The 27,069-nt window shown below is 37.6% G+C and overlaps 1 long non-coding RNA gene across 1 annotated transcript in view; it reads right to left on the bottom strand.

Annotated features, from left to right (window-relative positions):
- Positions 1-4,038: 4,038 nt before the first annotated feature.
- The window catches only part of LOC148093499 (uncharacterized), a 33,296-nt gene continuing 10,265 nt past the window's right edge, over positions 4,039-27,069 (bottom strand). Inside the window, exons 2-3 of the long non-coding RNA XR_015714216.1 lie at positions 11,908-11,988; positions 4,039-4,063 (exon numbers count right to left, since the gene is read on the bottom strand). This is a non-coding gene — a long non-coding RNA (uncharacterized LOC148093499). The remainder of the gene's footprint in view (positions 4,064-11,907; positions 11,989-27,069) is intronic.

Here is a 27,069-nt window from a genome sequence, read left to right as displayed (position 1 = left end):
TAGTCTTCAGGGAAAAGACATATTGAAAGTTTTAAGGCAAGTTCTGTGGTGCCCTAGAATATTGCTTTGTGATTTAACTTTTCCAAATAAAGATTGTGATGGTATTTCTGAGGTTTATAGGCAGGAACCTTGGAATTAATAGATCATTCCTCCAGCAGCCCTTTCATAGAGCAAAAATATAGGAGACTATGAAATTCCCTTGGACGAGATTTGGTCGTGGCACACCAGGCACCATGGACTGATTTCGCCATCCTTTATTAACTTGTCACTATTATTATTTCTTTCATGTGTAATTTTGTGAACAAATGTGGACATATGTTAAAGCAAGTTGTATACAGATTTAAAATATGGTAAGCAGAAGCCGCGATCCCTAGATGATCAGTTGCTGTGGTGCCCAGAAAGATGAATGTTTGAATACCTTATTCCGTCAGTGCACACCGCTATCCAGCCTGCCCCTGGATGGATAGGCTTGAACAGGAATCTGAAAGACTTAATTTAGTTTCTTTAACCAATAACTAACCAAGCTTCAGAATGTGAAATACCCATCCATTCTCCTACATCCTTGTGAGGGGTTAAGGCAGGTATTATCATCTTTCAACAGATACAAAACTCAAGTTCGGGGAGATTAAATGTCTCGGATAAAATCATTACATGACAGTAGCAGAGCAAAAACCCAAATTTATGGCTTATATCTTTGGTCTTATTCTCTTTTATGACTCTTCCATTTATCATGCAACTGAGAGTTTGATCTTCTTTTAATCGATCCTTTAAAAAATTATAATCACTCAAAACTTAGATGCAGGACTATTTCAATTATTCAAATAATATTTTACTTTCCAGGGATTTACATTTATTTTTTAGTTATAATAGTAACTGAAAAGGTATCCATTGAAATGAATTTTTCATTTTCAACACAGATGCATTTAACTGCCTGTGAAAACCATTGTGCAACCTATTGCACTAAAATTGTTTGAGACATTATGACCTATTCGAAGCAGCTCATTTTCCTAATGTATTCAAAGAAGTTATCGTTTTGATATATCAACGTAGGTAAGTAGACGAAACATATTTATGAGGAATGATACTGTCAAAGAGACACAAAGTTGAGGTGCTCAGACATGACATTTGGTGGAGGAGGAAGGGAAATGCCTGGAAAACAATACAGAGAAAATGAAATTGGAAAGTGAGGTTAAGATAAAATTAGCATATGGAACTGTATTTTTTTGTTTTGTTATTAATCACCATGAATCACAAAGGGCCTTTGATGTTTGTCTGAGGAAAACAGCTATTTGGGGCATTCAAATTGTTAGGCGACTGTTCCAGGGCAAAAACAAAGCCCTGAGTGAAGACCCTATTCTTATACACCCCCTTTCCTGCATCAATCCTTGTCAGAGCCTGCATAAATTTAATGGGGTCAATACCGGACTTCAACAAAGGCAATTGCCAAGATGTATACTGGGTATAAATGCGTTTATGGCATAGGTGGGAAAAGTAGTCGGGTGGCCTGGATTACCTGGCCTTGTGAGTATGTGTGTAAACACATGTTGGGAAACTATAACAATGGTTCTGGAGAATAACCATGTGAAAGCTGGTGTTAATTTTGGCCACCCCTTCACTGTTGAGCATGGTGGAGGGTGTATAGGAGATGGACTTTTAGATTCCAGGAGAAAATCAGGTTGGTAGAAACGAGGGCTTATCTTCTTAGCCTTCTCCAGAGACCAAGGACAGACCCGTGCTCATGAAGATGTTTCAATTTGTTTGATTTTTTAAGTAAATTTTCCAGCTGTCCCATAGCTTGTCTAGTTCAACATGGTATATATTATTGACTTAAAAGAAACTATATGCATAAAATGTAAATAGTTTTGACATTTAAATTATTTTCTTTCTAAAACATTTTCAAAAAGTATACATTTTTACATTAGGTAGAAATTTGCAGTAAATGTACTGTAAATTGCACTTGTATAAAAGATTCACACAAGTGGTTTTCTATTTATCAAATTTCTAACTATATGCTTCACTTGAAAATCAAGTACAAAGGCTCTTCTTCAGTGAAGAATAATTGTCTTTTTCTAAAAGAAACATGCTATCAAATTTCAATTTATAAAACATATTTAAAACAAAAAATATGGATACATTAAAAATTGTTTTGCAACTGAGCAAAAGAGATAATAGAAATAAACAGATGTTTCAAAATACAACAGCCAGGAACAAAGAATCAAAGTAAGCTGTGAAGAGTGAGAATCCAAGAGTAACATAGCAGAGTTAACAAAATACTCCACCAAAAACAAGAGGATTTGGAAGAGCAGTTTTGAGATTGAGCTGAAGTGGGTACTTAAAATGCTGAAATCCAAATGCCTACAGCCTCAGTAGCAGGTGAATTGGAGCTCCTAAATGGTTAACACTGTTCATACAAAAAATATCATGAGGAATTGAGAGAGATTTCAGAGAAGGGAGGAGAAATTGTGTATAGTCCGAGGGATAGTCTCAATCAATTTGTTCATTCGTTGTGTAATCACTGAACAAACATTTTTAAGTTCAGGGATTCAGGCATCTTACAATGGGCTGACCACACAAAATAAATAATGTATGTCACTGCTTTCAAAGGATTTACTGATCTATAGGAGAGTGCAGTCTTTGAAAAAAGGCAGTGATGTATGCATTGGGAATGAAGAGATAAATAGAAGAATATACTACTATAAGGATATTCTAAACAACTGGAAGAGAAAGAGCAGATGTTATATATTTCCTCTTTTTTAAATTGTGAAAGAATTTCCACCGTCTAGTTAATTCACACATTTATCACCTCACATATTTAACTTTTTATAGATATCTAGATACTTGTACCTGCTCAGATATGGTTTTCTGAACAATTTGTCGAGGTATGGATCAATCCAGTGTCAGTACTTCCAGAAGTCCTGAAATAATACTTGACCTTTAGTAGCTCAAACATTTGCAACAGACTGAAAGGTTCAGTCAAAGGTGGCCCTTTTCTTTACAGGAAAAAGTAGCCTCACAGTGGACTGATCTGACGGCTCACAGATATTAGTTGGGGATAGGGGAACTTTTGGCTGTCTGTTTTTTGTACTCAGACATATAAAAATCCAGTCCAATATTTATATGATGGCTCTGGAACATAACATTAGAATGAAAACCCGTGAGAGGGAAAATGTATGGCAGATGTTTTTGATCTTAGAGACAAAAAAAAAAATTTATTATGAACCATATGTGCAGAGCCATTTAAATTTTTTATCGTGCTCAAAATATGCATTGTTCATCATGTTCCCTTTGTCTGATTCAAACTTTCAGATAGACTTACTGAAGGGGAAGAGGAAACTAAATATATAAATGATATAAATGGCTGGCTATGTTCTCTGATTATCTGGGCAACAGTATTTAGCATGCCTATGAAACATGGAAGTGCTCCTGGAAGCTTCCCGAAACTGAAGTTGCTGGTAAGAAAGTTATTACTGAAGGTAACTGACTTCACAAATGTAGTGGGGATTATTAAAAATATTGTAATTCCAGCCCAGCTGGTGTTGCTCAGTGGTTGAGTGTTGACCCGGGAATCAAGAGGTCACGGTTTGATTCCTGGTCAGGGCACATGCCCCGGCTGTGGACTCGAACCCCAGCAGGCGGCGTGCAGGAGGCGGCCGATCAGCGAATGACTCTCACCACTGATGTTTCTACCTCTCTCTCCCTCTCCCTTCCTCTCTCTCTAAAAATCAATAAAAATATTAAAAAAGAGAAAAAATATTGTAATTTCTTGTATATATAAAATATCAACATATTATTTAATATGTAATTTATAAATATTAAATCATTATTTTATTAAATTTAGCTCATATTTTAAAATGAAGTTATTGCATATACAGTGGTACCTGGGTTTTCAAATGTAATCTGTTCCCAAAGATCGTTTGAGCTCTGAAACGGTCGAAAACCGAGGGATCCGCAGCCGACAGCTGGGCCTCAGGATCTCGCCCTCAGCGGCAGCCGCGGGGCAGGTTCCACTTCCGAGGCGGGTTCAAAACTGAAGCATTTCCTTCGGGTTCACTGCGGTCAGAAACTGAAATGTTTGTCGAAGGAAAGATTAGAAAACTGAGGTACCACTGTATAAAAATAAAATTTCAGATTGATTTTATACTTAAATAATTATGTAATATATTTCCAATTTTTTTTCCAATTACAGTTTACATTCAATATTATTCTGTATTAGTTTTAGGCGTACAGCATATTGGTTACACAAACACTTTACTAAGTGTTCCCCCTGATATTCCCAGCACCCACCTGGCACCATACATAGTTATTACAATGTCATTTACTATATTCTCTATGCTGTACTTTACATCCCCATGACTATCCTTACTTTTGGCTATTTTAAACCTTTTATTTATTTTTATTTTTATTTTTGAGGTTGTCAGAGAGGTTATTTTTTATTTTTTAACTGAATTTATTGGGATGACATTGGTTAGTAAAATTATATAGGTTTCAGGTGTACACCTCTACAGTACATCATCTGTATATTGTATTGTGTGTTCACCACCCCCAGTCAAGTCTCCTTGCATCACCATTGATCCCCCCCTTTACCCTCTTCTACCTCCCCCCACCTCCCTTCCCCTCTGGAAATCACCATGCTGTGTCTGTGTCTATGGTTTTGTTTTCTTTTGTTCTGCTTAATCCTTTCATCTTTTTCACCCAGCGTCCAGCTCCTGTGCCCTCTAACAGTTGTCAGTCTGTTCTCTATCTATGAGCCTGCTTCTATTTTGTCAGTTCATTTTATTCATTAGATCCCATATGTGAGTGAAATCATATGGTATTTCTCTTTCTCTCACTGGCTTATTTCACTTAGCATAATACTCTTGGGGTCCATCCATGGTGTCTCAAAGGGTAAGATTTCCTTCTTTTCTATGGCTGAGTAGTAGTCCATTGCGTAAATGTACCATAGCTTTTCTATCCACTCATCTACTGATGCACAACAGCCAAGATTTGGAAGTAGCCCATGACTATTATGTAACAACCAATCCATACTTCTTAATCCCTTTACCTTTTAATATATTTCCAAATTTTTAAGTGTTGTTTTTATTATATATTTAAATTATATAGCCTCTCTATATATTTAAATTCTTCTCAGCTAAAGCAGTATTTACATTAGTAAAATTAACACCTATAATACATGTTGACAAATCAAATATGTAATAGTATATTTCTAAAACAGAAATATTAAGTAACAATTACATTAAATTGCTTTATACATGTCAAAGTTCCTTTGGACATATATTCATTCTCTTTGTCTCCTCTGTAAAAGCTATGGCAAATTTTCTAAGCCAAAAAATGTAAATAAAATACCTCTTTTGCTCATAAAGAAGTTTTTCTAATATATTTTGGACCTAGAAATGAATTATTCCCTCTATTAGGCAGAATTACCACAAGTCAGTGTTTTTTAAATTAATAATGATATTGCTTTATTCTCACTATTTGTAAATCATTTTCTCATCTTTTACTTTGTTTTTCTACATTTTCCTCGTTTACATTGCAACAATATCTTAGTTCAGGTAAGACACCTACTTGGCATCCTCTCCCTTTTTCTAAAAACTGACTGTACTCACTTTAACTTAAAAATGAGCACTTTTGTTCCTCAAATCATGTTCCCTTCCTTCTTCAAGTTTTGAACAAGATTCTATCCAATGTCCACATGTTAAGAATACTTAATAAAGGTGTGTGATGGAAAGAGAAAGGGGAAATTGTGGGGAACGGACTGAAATGTGAATGACTCAGCTGCAGGAAGATGTCAGAAAGGACTCCAGTGTCATATTTCCATTCCTTTGTAAATCCCTGAAGTATGAACTGCTATTGCAAGGGTCTCACCTGCTATGGGACCCGCAGGAGCCTCATGAAGACACACAAACACTTGTTATTTCAGAATCTGCACTATATCATATGCTAAAGCACTGCACTCATACTATAAGTAATTAATAGTTTTAATCAAACCAGGGTTAGAAAATTCCTGTACCTCACCCATCATTGTACACATCTCCAAAGAGGAAACACAGCACCAATGACACCAGCTCTTTGTAGGGGGAAAGCGTGCTTCCTGCCTTCATCTGCCTAACTCCTATTCTAACCCACAGGAAGCAGGTGATTTTCTTCTAAATTTATCTGAGCATCCCTTTAAGTGCCAAGACAAGAGTCGTAGCTGAGTTCCTGAACAATTCCATGAGGCACTCATCCCTCTTGCCAGCAGGATTTTTTTCCCCTACTCTTTCTCCAAAATATGCAGAAGGTCCCAACTTCCTGTGTGCCACAGGTTCCTTCTGCCAAATATGGAAGGTGCCTTAATTAGTGATTAGAGATTTTATTTTTTTGTTTCAGCCAAGCATTCTAACCTGAAAAAGCAGAGCAGAGAATAGAAATATATTCCTTTTGGATCAAGTATAGCACATAATAAGCCTCCTTCCAGCCTTCTAAATAGAAATTGAGCCATCTCCATTCATTGCAAGCTTCCAAAATACTCAATATGTAAATGTTTTCCATTATGTTCCTTTAATCTGTGAATGATTCACTATAATGGTACCTCGTATATCTTCATTATTTAAAAGTTCTTTGATATAGCCTGATAAACATTTCTATAAAATTCATTCCATATTTTTTCTTATATTTGAAAGCTAGCAATGACCCCTCAATGCATTAAGTTATGTAGATAATGTCTCATATAATATACAGTAGGTTTATTTTTATTAATCTCGCGTGTTAATATGTGCTTAAAGCTTTGTGCATTACTGAAGCTCATAGAAATGTAAAAACATTCAGTTAAGTATTTCTTAACCTAATGTGCAATTGTGTGATTATTTATGAATATTTGTTTAACTCTTCCATCATCCTTCCAAGTAAATGCCACATTGAACATTCAGTATATTTGAATGTGCAATGTCTTACACAAAGAAACACTTTCACTCAACCATAATTCTGCAGTAGCTCACTGTGAGGTTTTTAATATAGCATTAGAGTCTGATTTGCACATATCATCTTTGGGCTGTTATGCTATGAGCCGTAGGGTGCTATTACACCGTGGTGCCTGGCTCAGTGGTTCTGAGCATTATTGTCTCACTACAAAGAACAAATAGAGCTGAGAGGCTTGCCATGTCCTTATTTTAATAAAACTGTGAATCTCAGTGGTATTAAATTTAACCTAAAAGTTTAAAGGCCAAATGATAAAATATTCCAAGGTCAAGAATGGCATGCTTCAAACAGCAGGATGAAAAAAATTCACATGAACTCTATGGTAGGATTTTACAATTTTTTCTTTACTTCTTTCAATCTTCTTTATAGGCTTCCAGGAATTAATTCAGTAGCCCAATTTTTGTATGGTCTTAAGAACTATCAGAGTTAATGAGGTGACCTTTGAAAAAGGCTTCAGATGAGAACTGATTTTTTATTATATAGTTCAGGTGTTCTCTAAAGAAACACTTGTAATCCTCATAGGAATGCCACACAGTATGGGTCATTTAAAACGGCTGGCATATGTGTCAGCATCATTGGCAGGAGAGGATAAGTGGCACCATACTCTTGAATCAGCTCACTTTGTTCTCCCCATAAATACAGAAGACACTTAAAGAACAACAACAAAAAAAGAATGGAGCCCCAAAATTCTTATTCACAGTCAAAGTGTCTGTATGAAGGGAGCTAAACACGAGAGGAGTACCAGGTTCATCTGAAGCCGTCTCCCAAAGAACATCTCGACCGTTGGGTTAGTTGAGATAGTATTTTAGAATTAAATGTGGTCTATGCCAGCGTTAGAACCTTAGTCAGAGTAATGACCAAACCATATACATCTGGGTCAATATATTTTGTGGCCAGACACTGAGACATGAAAATTTTACCAGCTAATGAATACCACTGAATGAGGACATTACATAAACAGATGAGGCAGTCTTCCTTTTCTAATGACTCAACAATACCAGATCCCTTTACCTGTATTTTCTATGGTATAAAAGAAAAAAATCTTGACACCTATTTTTTTCTTAAGTTCCTTGTTCCTTCGGCTGCTATAGACAATGCCCAGTATATATTATTTAACCGTGGCACACAGCTGAATTTGAATTTAATGACTAAGTAGATTCTTCTGGGGAACATTGGAAGTATTTAGCATACGTTTCCAGTGCTTATTATATGAGACTGTTTTCACTGTCCCCAATTTTTTCTTTTCTTATCTTCCTTGAAGACTGTGATATGTCTTCACCCATTGCCATGAGACAGGCAAAACACCGATGAGGGAAGTGATGTCACTGTTGCGTCCCCCCATGTAATTGGGCTTGACTGTGTGACAAGCTTCTGCCAGAGAAACTTGAGTGAATGTGATACTATGACTGGGCAGAAGCTTTAGAAGGCATCGGAAACTTCTGCTGAGTATTTTCTTCACGTTCCAAACAAGACCTGCTCTTTTGTCCTGCACAATGGGATGTGGAGAAGCATGGAGCAGAACCACAGCAGCTACCCATAGTCATGGACAAGTAGCACAGGAAAGGAAGAAAGGCAGAGTGTAAGCTAATGAGATTTTGAGCTTGTTACTAATCAAACTAATTAATAAACTGAATATACTCATTTAAAAATACTGACATAAAGGAGATAATATGGCAGTTGAATTGTCATGGTGAAGTTGAATCCATTTTAGTTAATATAGCACTGAAGAGTAGGAAAAATACTGCTTAAAATATTAGAAATGTGATTGAATTTATTAAAAAATGTATATTGAAATAAGCCAGGAAGATATTAGTAGGCAATCTACAATTTCTAGAAAGAAAGAAAGAAAGAAAGAAAGAAAGAAAGAAAGAAAGAAAGAAAGAAAGAAAGAAAGAAAGAAAGAAAGAAAGGAAGGAAGGAAGGAAGGAAGGAAGGAAGGAAGGAAGGAAGGAAGGAAGGAAGGAAGGAAGATGTTTTCTTTGTTTTCTGGTATAGCTTAAGATAAAGTTATAAATCTTCTGATCATTGAATAATTAGTCTTGAGTATTCAAGGAGGGCTATCTCCTCTCTGGCAGCCCTCTCAAGCAGAGACTATATTTTCTCTTACGAGTCACTGACATGGCCAGAAGACGGGAGAGGTGTCCTCTTCTGTTTCTCATTACAAACTTCAAAACATTGCCCCTCCGTCTCCCTTCAGGAGATCCCAGCTCCTCTGAAATCAGTGTTAGCAGTGGTGCCTCCCTCTGCTTCCTCCCTGCTGTCAACTTCCTACCATCTATCTATTCACCCCCAATCACTCAGCTTACCTCTTCATGTTCAGTGTACACTTTGTTCTCTCATCTCAGTGACTTTAAATACTCACTTTGAGGATCCATTGAAAACTCTGGTCTCTTTCTGCTTCTAGATTTCATCAGCTCTAACAAGTATTTTTCCTACATTCATTGAGTCTTGCTCCCTCCTGTGGACACACCCTGAATCTTGCATTACTGAACTTTTTCTGAAATCTCAATTTTGAAATTCCATTATCTGAAGGCATCACCTATATTTTTAGTTTTTTCTTTAAAAGCTTTTTTTTTTTTTTTTTAAAATATATTTTTATTGATTTCAGAGAGAGGAAGGGAGAGGGAGAGAGAGTTAGAAACATCAATGATGAGAGTCATTGATTGGCTGCCTCCTGCACGCTCCCAACTGGGGATGGAGCCAGAAACCAGGGCTCGTGTCTTGACCGGGAATCGAACCATGATCTCCTGGATCCTAAGTCGATGCTCAACTGTTGAGCCACACAGGCTGGGCTAGCTAACTTTTTCTAATAGCACTCCCCTTACCATAATTCTTTTTATTACATTTTTCATGTAATTGCCCTCTCGACTCTTTTACACTTATCATTACTTTTCTGTTTCTTCTATTTTCACTTCTCTCCTTCTCCAACTTTGACTGTCCTTTATTATTACAATCATGGTGTGTAAACCACTGTTAACATTTGCTGTTTCTTGTTCTCTGCCACATTGCCTGGTAAAACTCCAACTTCTGTAAACTTTAATCAGAAAATACTGATTCTCTGTGCCTAAATCTGGGGGTGGAATATATGATATGAAAGATGTTTCTTTAAATCCATCTCCTCAAACTAACACTGTATAGAAATAATTTCTTTAGTAATACAATTTTACAGATTCTGGTATAACTATATGAAAAGTTTATTTTTCAAATATCCCCAAACACTTCTCTCACTGCCATCCAATTTGCTTAACTAGCCAGAAGAGTCTCTTTTATGTTTATTTCATCCATTTTAGCCAAGCCATTTTATGCTTTTCAGCCTTAAATTTTCTGTTCTCACTGCTCATTTGTAAAACCAGCTCCTTTGGACATTAAATCAATGTCGTCTTCTTAGAGAGGTCTTCTCTACCACCCTATCTAAAGAAGACCACCTATTACACTGTCCCCATATTTTTTTTCCCTGTGCTTATTAAAATGATTATCTCAAGTATTTTTATCTCTATTTTAGACAGTAAGAAAGGGAGGTGATCTGACTCTTTTTTTCTCTGCTTTATCTCCAGAGCCTGATATGCATGGCATACAAGGGACATACAATAAGTATTTGTTGAATGAGTGGATGAATGAACGATATATTAGGCAAATCACTTAAAACTACTTTGCTTCAGGTGTCCCAATTTTAAAATGGGATAGTTGGACTAAATGACTTATAAAGCCTCTTCTATGATTCTGTCACATCTCCAACCTCTTGACTACAGTGTGAGGCAGCTCAGTTTGCTGATGCTCTGAGGTATCTATTTAAGCTTGCTTTGCTGTGTTTCCTCAGAAAACAGAGGCTACAAGCTGGATTTGAAGACTGCTACAACTCTTTGCTGGCTATTTGCTTTTACACCCAAAGAGAAGCCTACCCATTAAGAGGCAAGAAGAAACCAGCAGTCCAAGCACCCTCACTGGGTAGAAAGTCACCTCACTAGAAATGTGATGTGTGTCTGTAGTATACTAAACAAGAAACCAAGCCTCCCATGGGTTCTAGGTCTCTCCACAGAAACTACTGCTGCAGTGCGTTTCACTAACTCATTCACTCCTGAGGATGCTCCTCTCCATGCATTTCTTCCCTTCGCTACATCTACATCTATATCTACATCATCTACATCTACATCTACATCTACATCATCTGCATCATCATCTACATCTACCTCTACCTCTACATCATTTACATCTACATCTCTATAAATCTCATAAATAAATGGATTTACCCTACTCAACCCCAAGTCTCCATTGCAATGTCCTTTGTAGTTATCCAGGCACATAGCTAAAAGTTGAGTAGTTTATACTTTCAGTTTCACTGAAAATAATGAACAGATAGATTTTGAGTTTTCTTGAAAGAATTTTAAAATGCATTTTCTTGACTCTTCTAATTATAGGTCACAATTGTAACTAACATGCAACTTAGTTAAGCTGTAGTAGGAGAGCACAATTTTCTCTAAGTTATCAATATGTATTGACATAAAGCTTCCGAGAGGAATGTGAAGAAAGATAATTGTGACAGCTCAGAGTAGAGATCAATTATTTATATTACTGTGGGCAGAAGCAGGTCAGATGTGAATTAGACTCATTATTTTTCCCCATTCCCTCAGGCCCCTGGCCAGTTAAGTACTCATTGATTCATTCTCAGCATGTGTGACTTCCCCTAAACTCTGCATACATATTTTCAAGTCACAGATTCTTCCTTTACTTATTCGCTCAGCTAGTCACCTTAAGTAAATCCAGTTTATAAAAAGGTATATCTATAAAACAAGCAAATCAAAGAATGCTTATGCCAAAACTTTCTGAACTGAGATCCATTAGGGAATTAATCCCTAATGCATTCATTGTATATCATAAATTAACCCCTCTCTTATGCATCTTAAGTGGTCCTAGTTATAAAACACGCTTGGAATAATTGAGACAGTCATGCTTTACCTTGTTTTCTTATATTCTGCTTCAGATGAGAAATCCTGATTGAGAAAGTTTTCCATCTAAATGCAGAGAGAGTCCTGGTAGCTAAAATATACAAATAAAGAAAAGTAGGTGTAAGAAAAAATAACACTTAGAAAGTAAGAAATAAAAAAACAAAAAAGGAAGAAACTAAGTAAGAATGTTTCAAGATTTATTACCAAGAATTCTCATTAAAAGAGATAGCTTCTTCTCAGTTATAAAGTATAGCTATTATGTGGGAAGGTTAGTGCAAAGTTATTGGGTTTTTACCTTTTGAAGAGAACCTTGAAATCATAGACATTTATGTGAAATTTTATGGTATTAAAATCTTTGCAACTCATTTTTCAACTTTTAATGTATTATATAGGAAAACACAATATTTCTTGGGTTATATCCACTCCCAGGCTGCCAGTTAGTGAAGACCTCTGCATTATAAAAATTATCTGAATAAAATAAAATTAAACAAAGATTTAAAAATCTCAGCTCCACCACAATTTTATTTAAATGGTTCTGATTGGAAGAGAAAAGTGAAACTGCATTTTGTAAATAGTACTGCTTATAGTACTACAGGACCAAACTGTCCTTAATATGTTAAATGTTAAGACCTCTCATTTATTTATTTAGTTAGTTATTAGGCAAATTAAGGTGAATGTGCATTTTGTGGACCTATTATGTTAACCAAATATAACAAACTACTCTAATCACTAAATTATTCTAATATGGGATGCAGAATTCCTGAATTCTCACTGATCTGACATCAAATATATAAAAGATGATGTTCTATAAAGTTTTCAGAAGGAACAACATTATAAAATTGCAAAGTTTCACTTTTTCTCTTCATGACTAATTTGTCTAAGAATCTCCTATGTAACAAGCTCTTACTTGATGTATTTGTTTATCCTGGTGAGGAGTTTGTATTTTGATTTTTATCTAAAGTGTTTTACCCAACCAACTGTCCTACTGAACAAGTTCCTGCTCTAATTCCATCTGCAAATATTTCCACAATGAAACATTTCTACATGAATGTTTAACCTTAGCTCTTGAGAGTCTCCCCTCCCACTTAGTGCTCCAAATGTACTGAATAGCCCGCATTCCCTGAAGCACCATTCTTTTTATACTTCTGATTTTGTACACTTTCTGCTCAGGTTGGGATGTTCTCTTTTGTCTGCTTGCCCAACTCCCTAGTCAACCTTGAAAACACAGGGTAGAAGTTTCCTCCTCCAAGAAGCTGTCGTTTTTCCAGCCCAAAATTATAACCACTCCAAGAACTTACCCAAGTAATAGATACATACTAACAATGCTTCTGTTAGTGAACTGCACAGCATTGCAACTTATTTATTTTGAAGTTTGATTTTCCTCTGAGATAATAAGCTCCTTGTCTGGTTAGGGGTTTTCTTTTATTCATATCTGTGTTCCCACAAGCACATCCAGGCTTCTCCATTGATACTTGGCCAAATAAGGCTGGATGACTTTAATTAAGCATTGACTAGTTCTTTATTTTTAATCCAAAATATGTTCATTTACCATTTAAAACAAAAAACAAAAAACGAGTATAGGGGATTTGAAACCCTAATCAGCACGGACAACCCCTACCCATTTCATTTTTGCAGTTTTTGTTCATTGAAAATAGTCACAGTGACAGAAATGCATTAGTGCAAGTGGATTTGCAGAAGTGTCAATAATTGGGAAATGCTCACAGTGATCCACTAGAAGTGTAAATGAAGGTCCATAATGACTCAATCTTTAGAGCGATTCCGATCCAGTTCCTTAGCTCACTCCCCAGTCAGGATGGGCTCTAGACTCAGGGGTTCTTAACATCTAAATCTTGAGCAGGGGACGGCAGCCCCTACACCCAGGGACCAGGTCCTGGGAGATATAGTGAGGTGAGGGCTGTTACAGCTTCTCCTGTCAGATATTCCAAAGAAGAGGAACGGGCTAAACCCACTGCTGAGATCTTTAGAGAATTCTCACTCCCTTCCTCCCATACCCCCCTCCCTCCTCTTGAGTGGGGAATGTGCGTGTGCTGCCTGCATTTAAAAGGGAAGCCCTTGGGGGCTGCTTAATCTGAGAATCCTGTTTCTTGTCTATGATGTTTAAGTGGGATTGGGATTTTTCTTGACTTTTGCAAGAAGCGTATACCCAAAGGCAATGAAAGAGTCACATCCACATCCACAAACTTGTCAATGACACATCTGTCATCGCTTGTTTCCTGCAGGATCCTGAGTGGGAATTATTATCCACCACCCACCCCGAGTGGGCAATAGGCTAATCGGTGCATGTGTGCATTTATGCTTTCCAGATTGCGCTGCACAGGGATTATAAAATGTCCTCTTTCTGCTCCTTCGCCCTCCCTCCCCCGTTCACTCTGCTTGGGAGGCCCACAGATGCAGATGTGCCCGCATGTGTATGTTTAGCAAAAGCACTTGGAAGAAGCCACCCTTGTTTGCAACACACCCTCCAGCTCTATCCAAAGCATTTCTCCACCAAGAAACCTCTCGGATCTGTTCGCAGCAGAAGTGCCCTCTCCACACTGATACTGAGGCTCTCAGGGCTTCCCAGGGCAGGGAGCTGAGGTTTGGGGTGTTCTGGGGAAACTTCCTGTCGGAAAGAGGGGAGGGCCAGTGACAACCTTGAGCTGAAATTGCTGTAACAGCCACTTCCTCCTATGCAAGAGGCAGCTCATCTGAAAAGAAAGCTTGGGCCCAGGGAGGTGGCCTGGAGCGCTGCGGGCAAGGCTGGTGAGAACCGCCCAGGGCACCGGGCAATGCTAAGACTTAGCTGGAGCTCAGCCTCCTGGGGTCCTCTGCTTCCCTGCTAAAATCATCTTGCCTGGGGTGAGGGGATCCAGGCTGCACCTTCTCCTCACTCTTCTCACATTTTACAGATTTCCTCCCTTCGGCTACACCGCCTCAAATGGAACCTTCCTTTCCAGGAAGGGTGAGGGAGTTGGTGCCTCCAGGACTTCCTGGGCACCTACCCTGTGCTCCTTCAGGAAGAGGTGGGAGCCTGTACAAGTCTTCTCCTGATCTTTTATAAAGAAAAGAAATAGCAAGAACTGAAGGAAGAGGGAAATATAACTCAGAGTGTCATCCAGGATATAAGAAAACAAATCTAGCCATAAATGAAGTGTGGCTATAGATGGTAGCATGAGAGCTGGGATAGTCTGCATTGTTCCTATAAGCTCGCGTGTGTTTAGTCTCATGAATTAAAAAAATGTATGTTGTGTGTGCTTGTGCATTGTGTGCATTTAAGCTCATGGTGAGAAAGAACAGAGAGGAGGAACATGTGGAGAATGAAGAGAGTAAAATATATAAAAGAAAACAGAAGAAAGGCTGCTGTTGGAGTGTGTGTGCTTTCCCAGGCGTTGAGCTCGGCTTTCCAGGCTTTGAGTCCGGCTTTCCCAGCGCAGCAGCAGGGGCAGCTGTGTTGGTGCCAGGGCTCCCGTGCAAAGGAGAAGTCACTGCGGAAATGTCAACAAAAGCATGTGCCTTTGTTCCTCCAATCCACGAGCGGAACTCAGGTGAAGCCTGTTCGCCTTGCCTTGCCCTTCCTTTCTCTGCCCCTCACGGCAGTGAGGTACAAGCTGGTTTCTTAAAGGGTCCAGAAAGCAGAGGTTGCCCATTGCCTCTGTTTCTTACGTGTTCCCTGGCTACTGTAGATTTACATACGGGATCAGAAAGGACGCTGCGGTTGAGGAGACCACTTTATTTGCCCTCCCTTGGAGTGGAGATTTTATAGGCTTGGGTGTGCTTGTAGAAACTGGGTACTGCACATATAGATTTAATAAGCTCTCTCCGGCGTTTGTCCAGATAAGGTTGTTAGTTGAACAAATATTACCTCTGTGATTCTGAAGTTTACCCAGGAGGTGGTTATAATTTTGTGTTGGAGACGTAGCTCGGAACTATTTTTGAGGACGTGAACCTGGTTGTAAACTCATTTAATAGTCAATTTCTGGAAATCCTACCTTTTTTATATGAGAAAGTTTACATTCTGAAAAGTGTAGGTGTAGGTATTTGTCCTAATGTAGATATATTTCCTTTATTCTTCTGACTTTCTTTATAATGTTCATTCTTAAAATATGTAGAATAAATAGACTTTGTATTATGTTACTGAAAATTCTTCTTACTTTCAGGGAGCTGGCATTTTTGTGTGTTCCCTTTCAGAGATGGTGAGCTCTGTTTGAACCGATGCCTCATTAAGAGTTCTTCCATCTTTAGCACTCTGTACAAGTTTGCGAAATGATTTTTGGTTTTGGATATAAAGTGAGCTTTTAAAGTAATGCATAATGAACTTCACATCATCAAGTCATGGCTATCTTGTGCTTGATCAATACTGATTTATACTTTAAATATAGATATTTTAATGAGAGCTCAATTTAATGATGTGAATCTATAAAAATAAAACCATTACATGATTGGTATGCCCAGGGACCAACTTGTGAATTCTGAATATACTGTCTTCATACTGATAGATTAAAATATTTAAAAAGTACTTATATTTAGCATCTTATACTTTTCTGTACGTACTAGTCTCCTAGGGAGAATTTAAAATTAAATATTTCTATTTTAAATTAAAAAAACAGACATACTTTCTGATAGGCAATTTTCCCAATATTAGTTGTATAAAAAAATGAATTGAAATTAAAATAAAGATAATCTTAGGAGATACTTGAAAAACTTCTATTAGTTTATCTTTAATGTAAATACTGTTACTTGTGTTTCTGTCATTCTTTCACAATACAGTATTTATTGACTGCTGTCTATGTATAGGCCTCTTTGACAAAATCCCTACTAATTTTAAAGTAAGAGACTGGAAAATAAAACTGAATGAAATTAGGTACTAAGAGAGATAAAACTGTAATGGGATTAAAAAGAACAGAAGTTTACTTATTTCATTCTGATGGAAGATTTCCTGGTCTAACAATGAAAATGAAATTTAAATGACTCTGAATAGATAGAATTTTGACTTAAAAATTTGGAAAAAGCAAAAGGCAGAAGAGATGTGCAAAGAAAGGGAAGGCTTTGTCCAGGAACTAGCTTGGAAGGAACTTTGTTTAGGTTTCAGGAAATAGAAGAAACATGCCTAGACGTGTTGGAAATACGTACAGGTAAGCTGGACAGGCCTGGCTTTCACCCCCAATAACTTTACCCAAACCTTTCCCAAGAAGCACTTTTTTCTGCGTGCTCATCAGAAAAGAGCAGAAAGTGTCAGATAGTCTAAAAAATAACAAAAAATTCCTGGTCCTGAGAAACATATGGTGCAGATGGAGAACTATGTGGTAGCAAATTGCCCTTGCCCTAAGGAGAGAAGAAAGCGACTTGGCACCATTTTGCAGAGAATCTGTGGTGAAGAGGACCTTGGTCACTAAGTGGTGTGAGGATCAGAGATAAGAAAAAATGCTTAGTGGTTTCCTTACTGAATTTTTTTCCCATTTAAATGTCAAGAAAAAAGAATTAAATTGTTTCATGACTCACACTCCCCACCTTCATGGACAAAATTTCTTAATTTTAGCTTCCTTGATCTGGATAGTAAAATGTCCATAGCATGGACAGTGTAGTAAAAATCAACTGTATGATAAAAATGTTATGTAGTAAGTCGAAAAGACTGAGGACCTCAGAAGCCCTCTTTAGGGAGGTTGTGGAGTGTAAGACTTCTAGTGGAAGTGTACTGTCAAAGGTAAGCCCAGCAGACACTGAAGCGGTAAGGACAGGTTTCATCCAGTTACTATTGCAACCGGGGGAAGAGCCAGGCATGAACTGAATTCAAATCCCCCAAACAAAAGACAGGAGACTTTTGAAAGGCTGGGGTGCTACAAGAAAGGCATTGAGGGGTCTTGAGGGGGGTTGGTCCATGAGACTAGGCCACCTGGATTTGTTAATTGCTGCTTATCTTGAGGAAAAACACACTCCTGTCTTTATGACAGGAGGCAGTGGGTACCAGTTAAAGCAAGGCACCCACTGAAGAGAGGCCTTTATCTTCCCACAGGGGCTGGGGATCCTTCTAAACTCCTACACTCAGACACTTCACCAAACTCTAGCATGTTTCTATCAGCTTAAGGCCATAGGCCTGGAATGACCACAGCTGCTTTTAAAGTGCTCTCCTGAGCAATTTCAGCCCTCTGCAGAGAGTGCTGCAGTTTTCAGTACAAAGCCACTTAAACACAGGTGGATACAAAAGAATTTTTGTGGTTATGAATTAATAAAGTGGCCTTAATGATGTTTGTTTTTATGTCCTGTTTATCAATATAGCCTAAAACCATCAGATTAATGTACTCTAGCCCAGGTCATATTAAGAGATCTTGTATATTAATTTCTATATTAATTCATATTTTATTAATTGCTTACTATAGTCATGACACTGTTTTGAATTAACTGGCCATTTTAAAAGTATATTTTTAGAAACCCACTAATTATTAGTTATTAATATTTCTTTGGGTCTTATTTTAGTAGTTGGGAGTAGTAATGATTTTTTTTTTTTATAGTATTAAAGTGAAAACCACAGGCCCCAAAAGGTGTCACTTGTGCTAAAAGCCCATGATACCAAACCTCAATTTAATACCTGACCTAACTGCAGTTTCAACTTCTCCCAGAAATATAATTTTAATCAGCCAGTCTGGAATTTTCTGGTCAAAACCAACACCAATGAGTTAATCTGTAAAGTGGACCCTCCCTCTCCATCCCCAGACCCCCCAGAAGAGGGAAGATGCAATCTGCATGATAAAAACCCTCTTGTGCTTTCCTGCCTATGAAGATGTCCTAGTCTAAAAATAATCCTTCCTTTTGTTTGTTAATAGCTCCCTTACTCCACTCTTTTTCCTATAAAAACCTTCTATTTTGTACAACCCCTCAGAAGACCCTTCTACTTACTAGGGTCTGACAGATACATGAATTGCTTAATGAAGCCAATTAGACTTTCACATTTACTTGGTTAAATCTTGTTCTCTAACAACAGTTAGAACCTCATAATCAATATGAAATATCATAACTCTGCATAATATATTTTTTCAGTTGCTGGCATAAAATTTTACTGGCACATCTATTAAAATGCTGTACTAGTTTAGGGAAATCCTTTATTATAATCTGGGCATAATTATAGAGTAATAGTTTAGAAAATATTAATTAATGTTGTTTCTACTATCAGTGGGAAACAATTTAAACTTAATAGACTATACATATACTTATTATTTTTCTAATAATGTAGTTTCCTTCAAAATTAATGAAATGAACCTTCATAAAAGATTACAAGCTAAACTGACAATCCCTTCAGAATAAGAAATATGTTGGACACCTTTATTTCTCCCCAGGACCTAGCACACTGCCTTACACTTAGTATATACTCAGTAATCATTTATCAATTAATGGAATAATTACTCATGTACCCATTTTAATTTAAAAAATTCTGGATAGAGAATACCTATAGATTTCTGAGATATTTGTCTTATCTCTGCATATCCAGGGGTGGGCAAAAGTAGGTTTACAGGTGTGGGTTAACATTCTTTTGAATTAATGAAACTATTGTAATAATCATAACCTGCATGTCTTTTTTCCATACGAACAACTGCACCAGCCATTAAATTTATAGAATTGGAATGGAATCAAGCTGGAACATTTATTGCCATTCACCGCCATTCAGTAACTAGAAAAATTTCCTCCCATCTAAAACAAACACACGCATTCCTCTCTCAATCCCACACCTCTCTTCTCATTTAATTTCTCGTGTGCATGCACTGTCATTCCTTTTGATTTCTGTTTTTAATCTTAAATTCACTAGCTCTGCTCCTAGCATTTAGCTGATAACTCTGTGACATCAGTTCCTGTCTTACTGGAACTTTCGGTTCTAATTCGTCCCTGTCTGATCGCTCTCCTCTTCACGGTTGCCATTCATTTGGTCTCTGTTACTGTTCCTTCTCTCCAAAGTATCTTTTCATGAGCTCCTTTTCTGCCACCTAGTCCTTAAATATTCTTCCACATATCATTTATCACCTCCTAATATCTGCAGGGGTCACTTTTTTCAATACAGTTTTATAACATTTCACTCTTAAAAAATTTTCCTAGCATCTGGTACAATTTATTTATGAATAAACAAACTTCCCAGGCTTCTGCGCTCTCTCTGCATCCTTTATTTCCTTGATATTACCTATTCTCAAGGTTTCAGTTGCCATTTATATGCTATTGCTTTAAGGTCTCTAGCTCCAGGCCAGGTTCTTCTCTGAATTTGAGGCTTTTACTCTCTGTATGTTTAAAATGAAACATATATATATGTTTTTCTGTAAGGGATCCTAATCTCAGTTTTTAAAAACCAAACTAAAATACTTTGTAGTTACCCTCACTCTTCCATCCAGCCCCATCCTCCAGACACCAACCCCTGATGATTCTATACCCAACATATTTCTGAAATCTATTCTTTGTAACCTATGTGTTGTGCTTTAGTTGTAATTTACCCTGTCATTATCTATTCTCTGGGGCGCTGTAACTGATCCTCTTGCCTATATAACCAGTCCTCAAGCCTGTACAGCCCTTTTGGATATTCCTTTAAACAAATGTTTTACTCCTTTCCAACTTCACTTCTTACCACTCAGACATCATGCATGTCTCCACATAGGATGCAGTCCTCACCTCCAGGCTTTATCTGAAGTTCCATTTCCCTTCCTTACTCATCCGTTATGACTTGTCTTTGATATTCTCCAGTCATCACTCCCTAAACTTTGGCTTGTTTTAGGTGTCTTTCCTCAGTGTTTTCAAAATGCTCTTTGCAGATACCTGTCACTACCCATCTCTGTTCCAGGACTATGAATTCCGTGAGGGTATAAAGTATCTTGATGCCCTGGCCAGCGTGGCTCAGTCGGTTGGGCATCACCCCTTGCACTGGAAGGCTGCTGGTTCCATTCCAGGTCAGGGCACATGCCTGGGTCGCAGGCTCAACCCCTCGTAGGGGGCATGCAGGAGGCAGCTCATAGATACTTTGCTCTCACACATGGATTTCTCTCTCTCTCTCTTTACCTTCTCCTCTCTCTCTAAAAAGCAATAAAATTCTTAAATTTTTTTTTTCTTTAATATCTCTGTATTCCTAATACCAAAACAGTGCCTGGTACCTCATCAATATATATTGGTCAAATTAATAATACATGAGGAAATAAAGAAGTAGTTTTGCTTAGGATTTATGGGATGGATGATACTACTCTATGTTAGAGACAAAGTGGAAAGGTATTGGGTCTGAAAGTCAGGGGAACTGTATTCTTCCATTATTAAAAAGAACAAAAGGAAGAAAATAAAAGAACAAAAGAAGGAAGAGAGGAAGGAAGGGAAGAAGGCAGAGAAAAAAGAAAGGGGGGGGGAGATCTCCCTCCTGCCTCATCCATTTTGTGATGAGAGTTTAGGACACAGCTCCAGGCCAGGCCTGCACTGATTACACTCCCCCGCCTGTGAGTGACGTCTCACAGTGATGCGAACAGTAATGACAACTCTTGGCATAGTACCTTGTACACAGTTGGAGTTAGTCGAGGGAATATCTCCTCTCCCTCCTACGCCTCTCCTTTTCTTCCCTCTTTGCTCGCTTTTCCCTTGCCTTTTACTTGTCCTGTTGATCATTTCTGCTTTTTCCTCCCGTTTTTATTCAAACTTTATCTTTTCTGCTACATTTATAAAGGGAGCATCCTTTATAACACTGGCGTCAGAAACCATGACAGACTGTGGTGACATATTTACTATGGTTGTCATGTGGGGGCCATAAATCTCTGTCACATTTAAACGTGCTGAAACCGAGCTCTGCTGAAGCAGTTACGAGCTCCCCTTGGCCAGACTCTTAGAGGTTTAATTATGAAGTCCCTTGTGAAAACTGCACGGCCTACAGAGGGCCTCGCCAGGGATTTGATGGTGGAAGCTTGCGGAGAGCTGAGAGCTGAGCGTCGCTTCGGTGCGCCTCCCCAGGAGGCCCTGCCCCCAGCGCCTGCAACAGCTCCCTCTCCTCCACCCTCTCTTGCTTTACTAGGTCCTAGTCTTCTTATTACTGATGGGTGTTATATATTTTCCCAGACATTATAAACCTTCTTTTCAATGCATATCTTCCACCTCAGAAGGTAAGTCCTCAAGGGAGGAATTTTTTTTTTATTCTTTCAATAAATATTCATTGAGTAAATAAAAGAATGGATGCTAAAATATAATGGTGTTTCGGAACTGTTCATCAGAAATTATACGTAGTTGGTTCTTATTTTATTTGTTACCCTTTGCAGGAGAACTGGGACACTTGGCAATAACTTGTAATGCTGATGGCGATTACTTGTGAGCATAATCTTATCCTTTCTTGGGTTGAAATGGAATTCAGTGTTTTACTATCTGCTTTGCAGTTTTCAGTTCCAAAAGGAAATACAAAGATAAGTTGTCTTTATGATGTTAACTCTGGGGAAGGACAAACTTCATGTATTTTTGGACAGCCTTCATGAACCCTCCGTTGCTGCCAGGCCCCCCTTGCCCGCAGAGCAGCCCTAGACCATCAGCATGGACAGCCCTTCATACCCTACATGCTTTATTGTTAAATAATTTATTTGGCAGTTACTCATGTACTCCTTTGTGACATCACTTTTGTTATAGTTGTAAAATGTTATTTAACTTTTAATGTTATTGTTTTTCCTTAATTACATTTTAAACTCCTGGAAGGAAGTGGCTAACTCTTATTCTTACTTGAACCATCCAGATATTAGGCACTTAATACATATCTCATCTGATGCACCATAGTATATAGCATTGATTACGCAAATCATCGACTCAGTCTCAATTATGACTTTGCCTCTAAATGTAGATTAAAGGGAATAACAGTTTTATTCAGATACTATTTTTTTCAATACAATTAAGTAGTAGAAGAGAACTCAGAATTTTATTACACCTTTATTACTACTGAAATATTTTTTTGTTAATTTAAGAACTCTGTAACAAATACTCTTCAAATTACCAAAGCTTCTTGGTAAATAATGTGTTACCATTACCTGTAAGAGAATCTCAGAAAAATACACGCTACAATATAAGAGAATGTAACATGATACACCAGAATTAGTGTAAAACAGCAGTCCTCTTCCTACATGAGTAATACATATTAGATGATATCTATTCAATTATTTCAAATATCTTCACCAACCAACATAGATATGTACATAGAGTATAAGAAATTATATTGTGCATATATATGTATATACACACAAGTAGAATATACACATATGCATTATATATGTATATATACACATATACTTTTGTATTATGTGTGTAATATGTACATTATCAATATTGGGAGCCTAGATGTTGATCTACCTATGGAATAAACCAGGATTTGAGAAGCCATTTAAGTTTTCATATTGCCCAGGGTAAAGAAATTCAGCAATTTAATGATTTCCTAAGAATGTTTAAAATTTTGTCAGAAAAGAATCATAGTAATTACAATGATAAGTCATAATAAACTTTATAGACTTGCATCATCTATACCCAATTCTGATCTTGGGAATAAAACTAATTAGTTCAACACTGTAGCAAACTAATAAAACCATAATAAAAAATATCAAGAAGATTTTAACATCTGAGAAACCAAGACATCATACAGGTTCTGTTAATGCCTTGGTTTCAAAGTGCCTTTAGGAAGTTAGATTTTTGTGTCAGTTAAAAGGAGATAAGTTCCATAACGGATCTCGATGCATACCATAGAAAGTTTTATTCATATGACTACAAATAAATAGATAAGTACACCATGCTGTATATATAAAAAAACTAAAAAAAATTAGAAGAATGTATTTCAGATTTCAAAGAAATTCGATTCAATATGTTATTCATTTTTATTTCCATTTATGCCACTATTATATCAGCAATCAAAAGTAGTGACTTAAATGCTTTGGTGTAACCTGGCGATAGCATAGAGATTGGTGATGGATAATTTTGAATGAAGAGAGAATTATATAATACAATTTCATAAGATTCCACATGTAAGAGAAATAATAGCAAGAGAGGAGACATAGTACTTGGAATGGGCATTAGAACTGGCCTCGTTCAACATCCCAATATTTCAAATAGGGAAGCTGAGGTCCTAGGAGGACCAATGATTTTCCCAGTCACGTAGCTAATGATGATCTCCTGGCTCTCGGTGCAGTGCTCATTGCACATACCATCCTTCAGTGTGTCATGTTCTATATTGTGAATGCAGGACTTTCTAACCACACTTTCTGTCCCCTGCATATTTTGGGGGGTGGGATGACTGAATTAGTGTACAAACATACCAGAAGTTTCACGTGATTGCACCACTGCTTTTCAAGTTTTATGACAAAATGCTGTATCTCTTTTCTTGATGGATTGCTCATGGTGAAAGACAGTGCAGGCACATGTGTTTGTTCTTATTACGATAAGCATCATTTTGTTTGGTACTGGCGTAGGCAAAATCGGTGAGCTGGGTTAATACTGCACTAAAGGCTCTCTGAGTATTTTATCCTGCACACTCGTGCGGTGGCGTCACCTTTGGTTTGGTATTTGATTCAGCTACATGGCAGTCCCTTTCTCTCTTTAATGATACATTGACTTCACTTGTTATTTTTTAATTAAACAGTGTTCCTGCCACTGGATTTGTGTTTTTTAATCAAGAAAATGAAGCAGAGCAATTAGCTGCTTGAAATTATGAAAAAACTAAACCACACAGTTCTCAGCAGACATTGATTCCGTCCCGGCTCTTTCACATTCTCAGCGAAGGAGAGAGCGCGTGAGACTCGCTGCGAGCGGAGCCGCCGATAACACAGGCTCGGGCGCGCTGAAGCTGACGCGAATTCCACACAGTAAATGGTCTGAGTGCGGGCCAGCGAGACACTGGGGAGTGAGCATATTAAAGGCTCTGTAATAGAGACATGAGACGAGACAAAAGAAATGAGGGATGGAAATGTGACGCAGGGAAGGAAAGTCATACTGGAGATCAAGAAAATGACACTGCGGTTGTGCTTCATTCTAGTAAAACTGAATGACCTTCGCTGGCAACGATTTTGAATCCAGTCTTCATAAGAGAACATAGACTTAGCCATTGGTTGAGAGCACACAGGTTAACTCCCTTTTGTCTTCCCAGCCCTGTCTTCCTCCCTTATCCCTTCTCCTCCTGATGTCAGTTAATTAGATACGTGGCAGAAAATTAAAGACTTGTGATGACTCATAAGCAAGGATGCTGTGGGCTTTGCTTATCTAACTCAAGGAAGAATTTTCCCAGCGCCATCCTTTTCATCAATTACAAAACTGGCAGTTTATGCAATAATCCTTCAGTTGATGAAAGGATGTGATATTAAAAGTTTTCTAACTTTGCCTTGGCCGGGTGGCTCCATTGGTTGGAGTGTCGTCCCACACACCAAAAGGCTTTGGGTTCCATCCCCTGTTGGGGCAACAGGAGGTAACCGATCCATGCTTCTCTTTCACAGTGATGTTTCTCTCTCGCCCTTCCCCTCTCTAAAATCAATAAGCATATCCTTGGGTGGGGATTAAAGAAACACACTATTTTTCTAACTTTAATTGAACTGGTCTGGCCCTCAGTTGGCTGGAGTCTCTATTTTGGTGGAAAGTCATTTTTTTCAAGAGTTCATCATCACATACTAATAGATGTGAACAATCTGTTTTATTATTCTTGTGACAAGGTTGCAATGGGCCAAATGGCTGGAATAACAGCATTTTGGATCTGTGTATTTTCCCCCTAGATAAGAATATTTTGCTACACTTCACAAGATTTCAGTAAATATGTACTTTACTTATAAACGGGAATGGAGGGATAAAATCTAACACATTTTTTATTGCTAAAGGTAAGAAAGTAAGAGGAAGAGACTAGGAAATTAACATAGCATTGTAGTTTTATAGTGATTAGATTCTTGTTGCATAGTTTTTAATCTATCATGCCTTGATCTGATTGTCATTTTAGCAAAATTATAATTCTTAAAGATGTATATTTAGCAGGCTAATTTCATATTTTAAGGACTATTTTAGGAGTACAGAAATGTTTTCCAATCTTTTCAGATTTAAATAGCAAAAGTGCAACATTGGGTATGGTTCACTTTCTAAGAACAAAATCTACTCTTGCTGATTTAAGTAGAAAGATCTATTGCAGAGTATTAAATGACAAAAATTAGGCTAGCTGATAAGACAGACTTCTGCCTAAGCATGTAGAAACTATTTACTAGGTCACACCACAGACCTGGGCAGTCATAGGAGCTACTGCTCCTGTGGCCAAGAGGATGCTACGTGTTGAGTAGAGATCTGACGCTCACTTGCCTGCTCTAGGACACTGCTGACTCTGCCATGATCCTCACCGCACCCCTCACGCTCTGCTTCTCTTCCCACTTACCTCATGTCTGAATTCTAGTTTTCTATGAATGCATCTGACAGATGATCCTAACTCAGATTCAGAATTCCAGATATAACGGAGTCTGGGAAATGTAACATTTAGATTCCCAGTCAGTGTAGTATAGGAGACACGCTAAAGAAGTTGGAATATCTGTTGAATGCGTCAATCCAGTACCTGAAATTTTATACTATGGGGGTTCCGTAAAGATCCTGTGAATTGTTTGGCACTCCACAGGTTCCAGATGCCTTTTGAATCATGAATGCATTTGAGTATCACCACAAGATAATCACGGCTATATAGGTCAGGTGTCTGATTTTCAATTGTTCTCATTCTTAGCAATAATTTGTAGGAATGCTTCTAAGGCATCCGTATACCTTTAATTAATACACTTCTATGACTGCATAGTATTACATGATGTAAATGTACCCCAAGTTATTTAATAATGTTCCATTAATGAACATTTATTAAGTTGCCTTTTCCCCCCACTGTGAACAACACTACAACAAATATCTTCGAACACATGTCTTCGTATGTTATCATTTTTTTTTCTTTCACCCTTTCAAATGTTACAGGCTCACCATCTCTTAATAACCACTTTCACCTTAGCAAAATGCCCCTTAAATTTCAGTTGAGCATATTTATTTCTTGTGGCTAATAGTGATTATGTGACTAAGTAATATAAGCACAATTTCTAGAAAATATCCTTAAATGGAGGCAATGAGCCCTTTAATGCCTTTTCTATCCTATACTGATTAAAGTGCAAATGTGATGGCTAGAACTCCAGTGTTCATCTTGAGTGATGAGATGCAAGCT

The sequence above is a fragment of the Miniopterus natalensis genome, chromosome 3 (genome assembly GCF_054644295.1).
Source record: "Miniopterus natalensis isolate mMinNat1 chromosome 3, mMinNat1.hap1, whole genome shotgun sequence".
Lineage (NCBI taxonomy): Eukaryota > Metazoa > Chordata > Mammalia > Chiroptera > Miniopteridae > Miniopterus > Miniopterus natalensis.
Note: the sequence above shows the minus strand (reverse complement) of the source record. Positions and strands in the feature narration are given on the sequence as shown.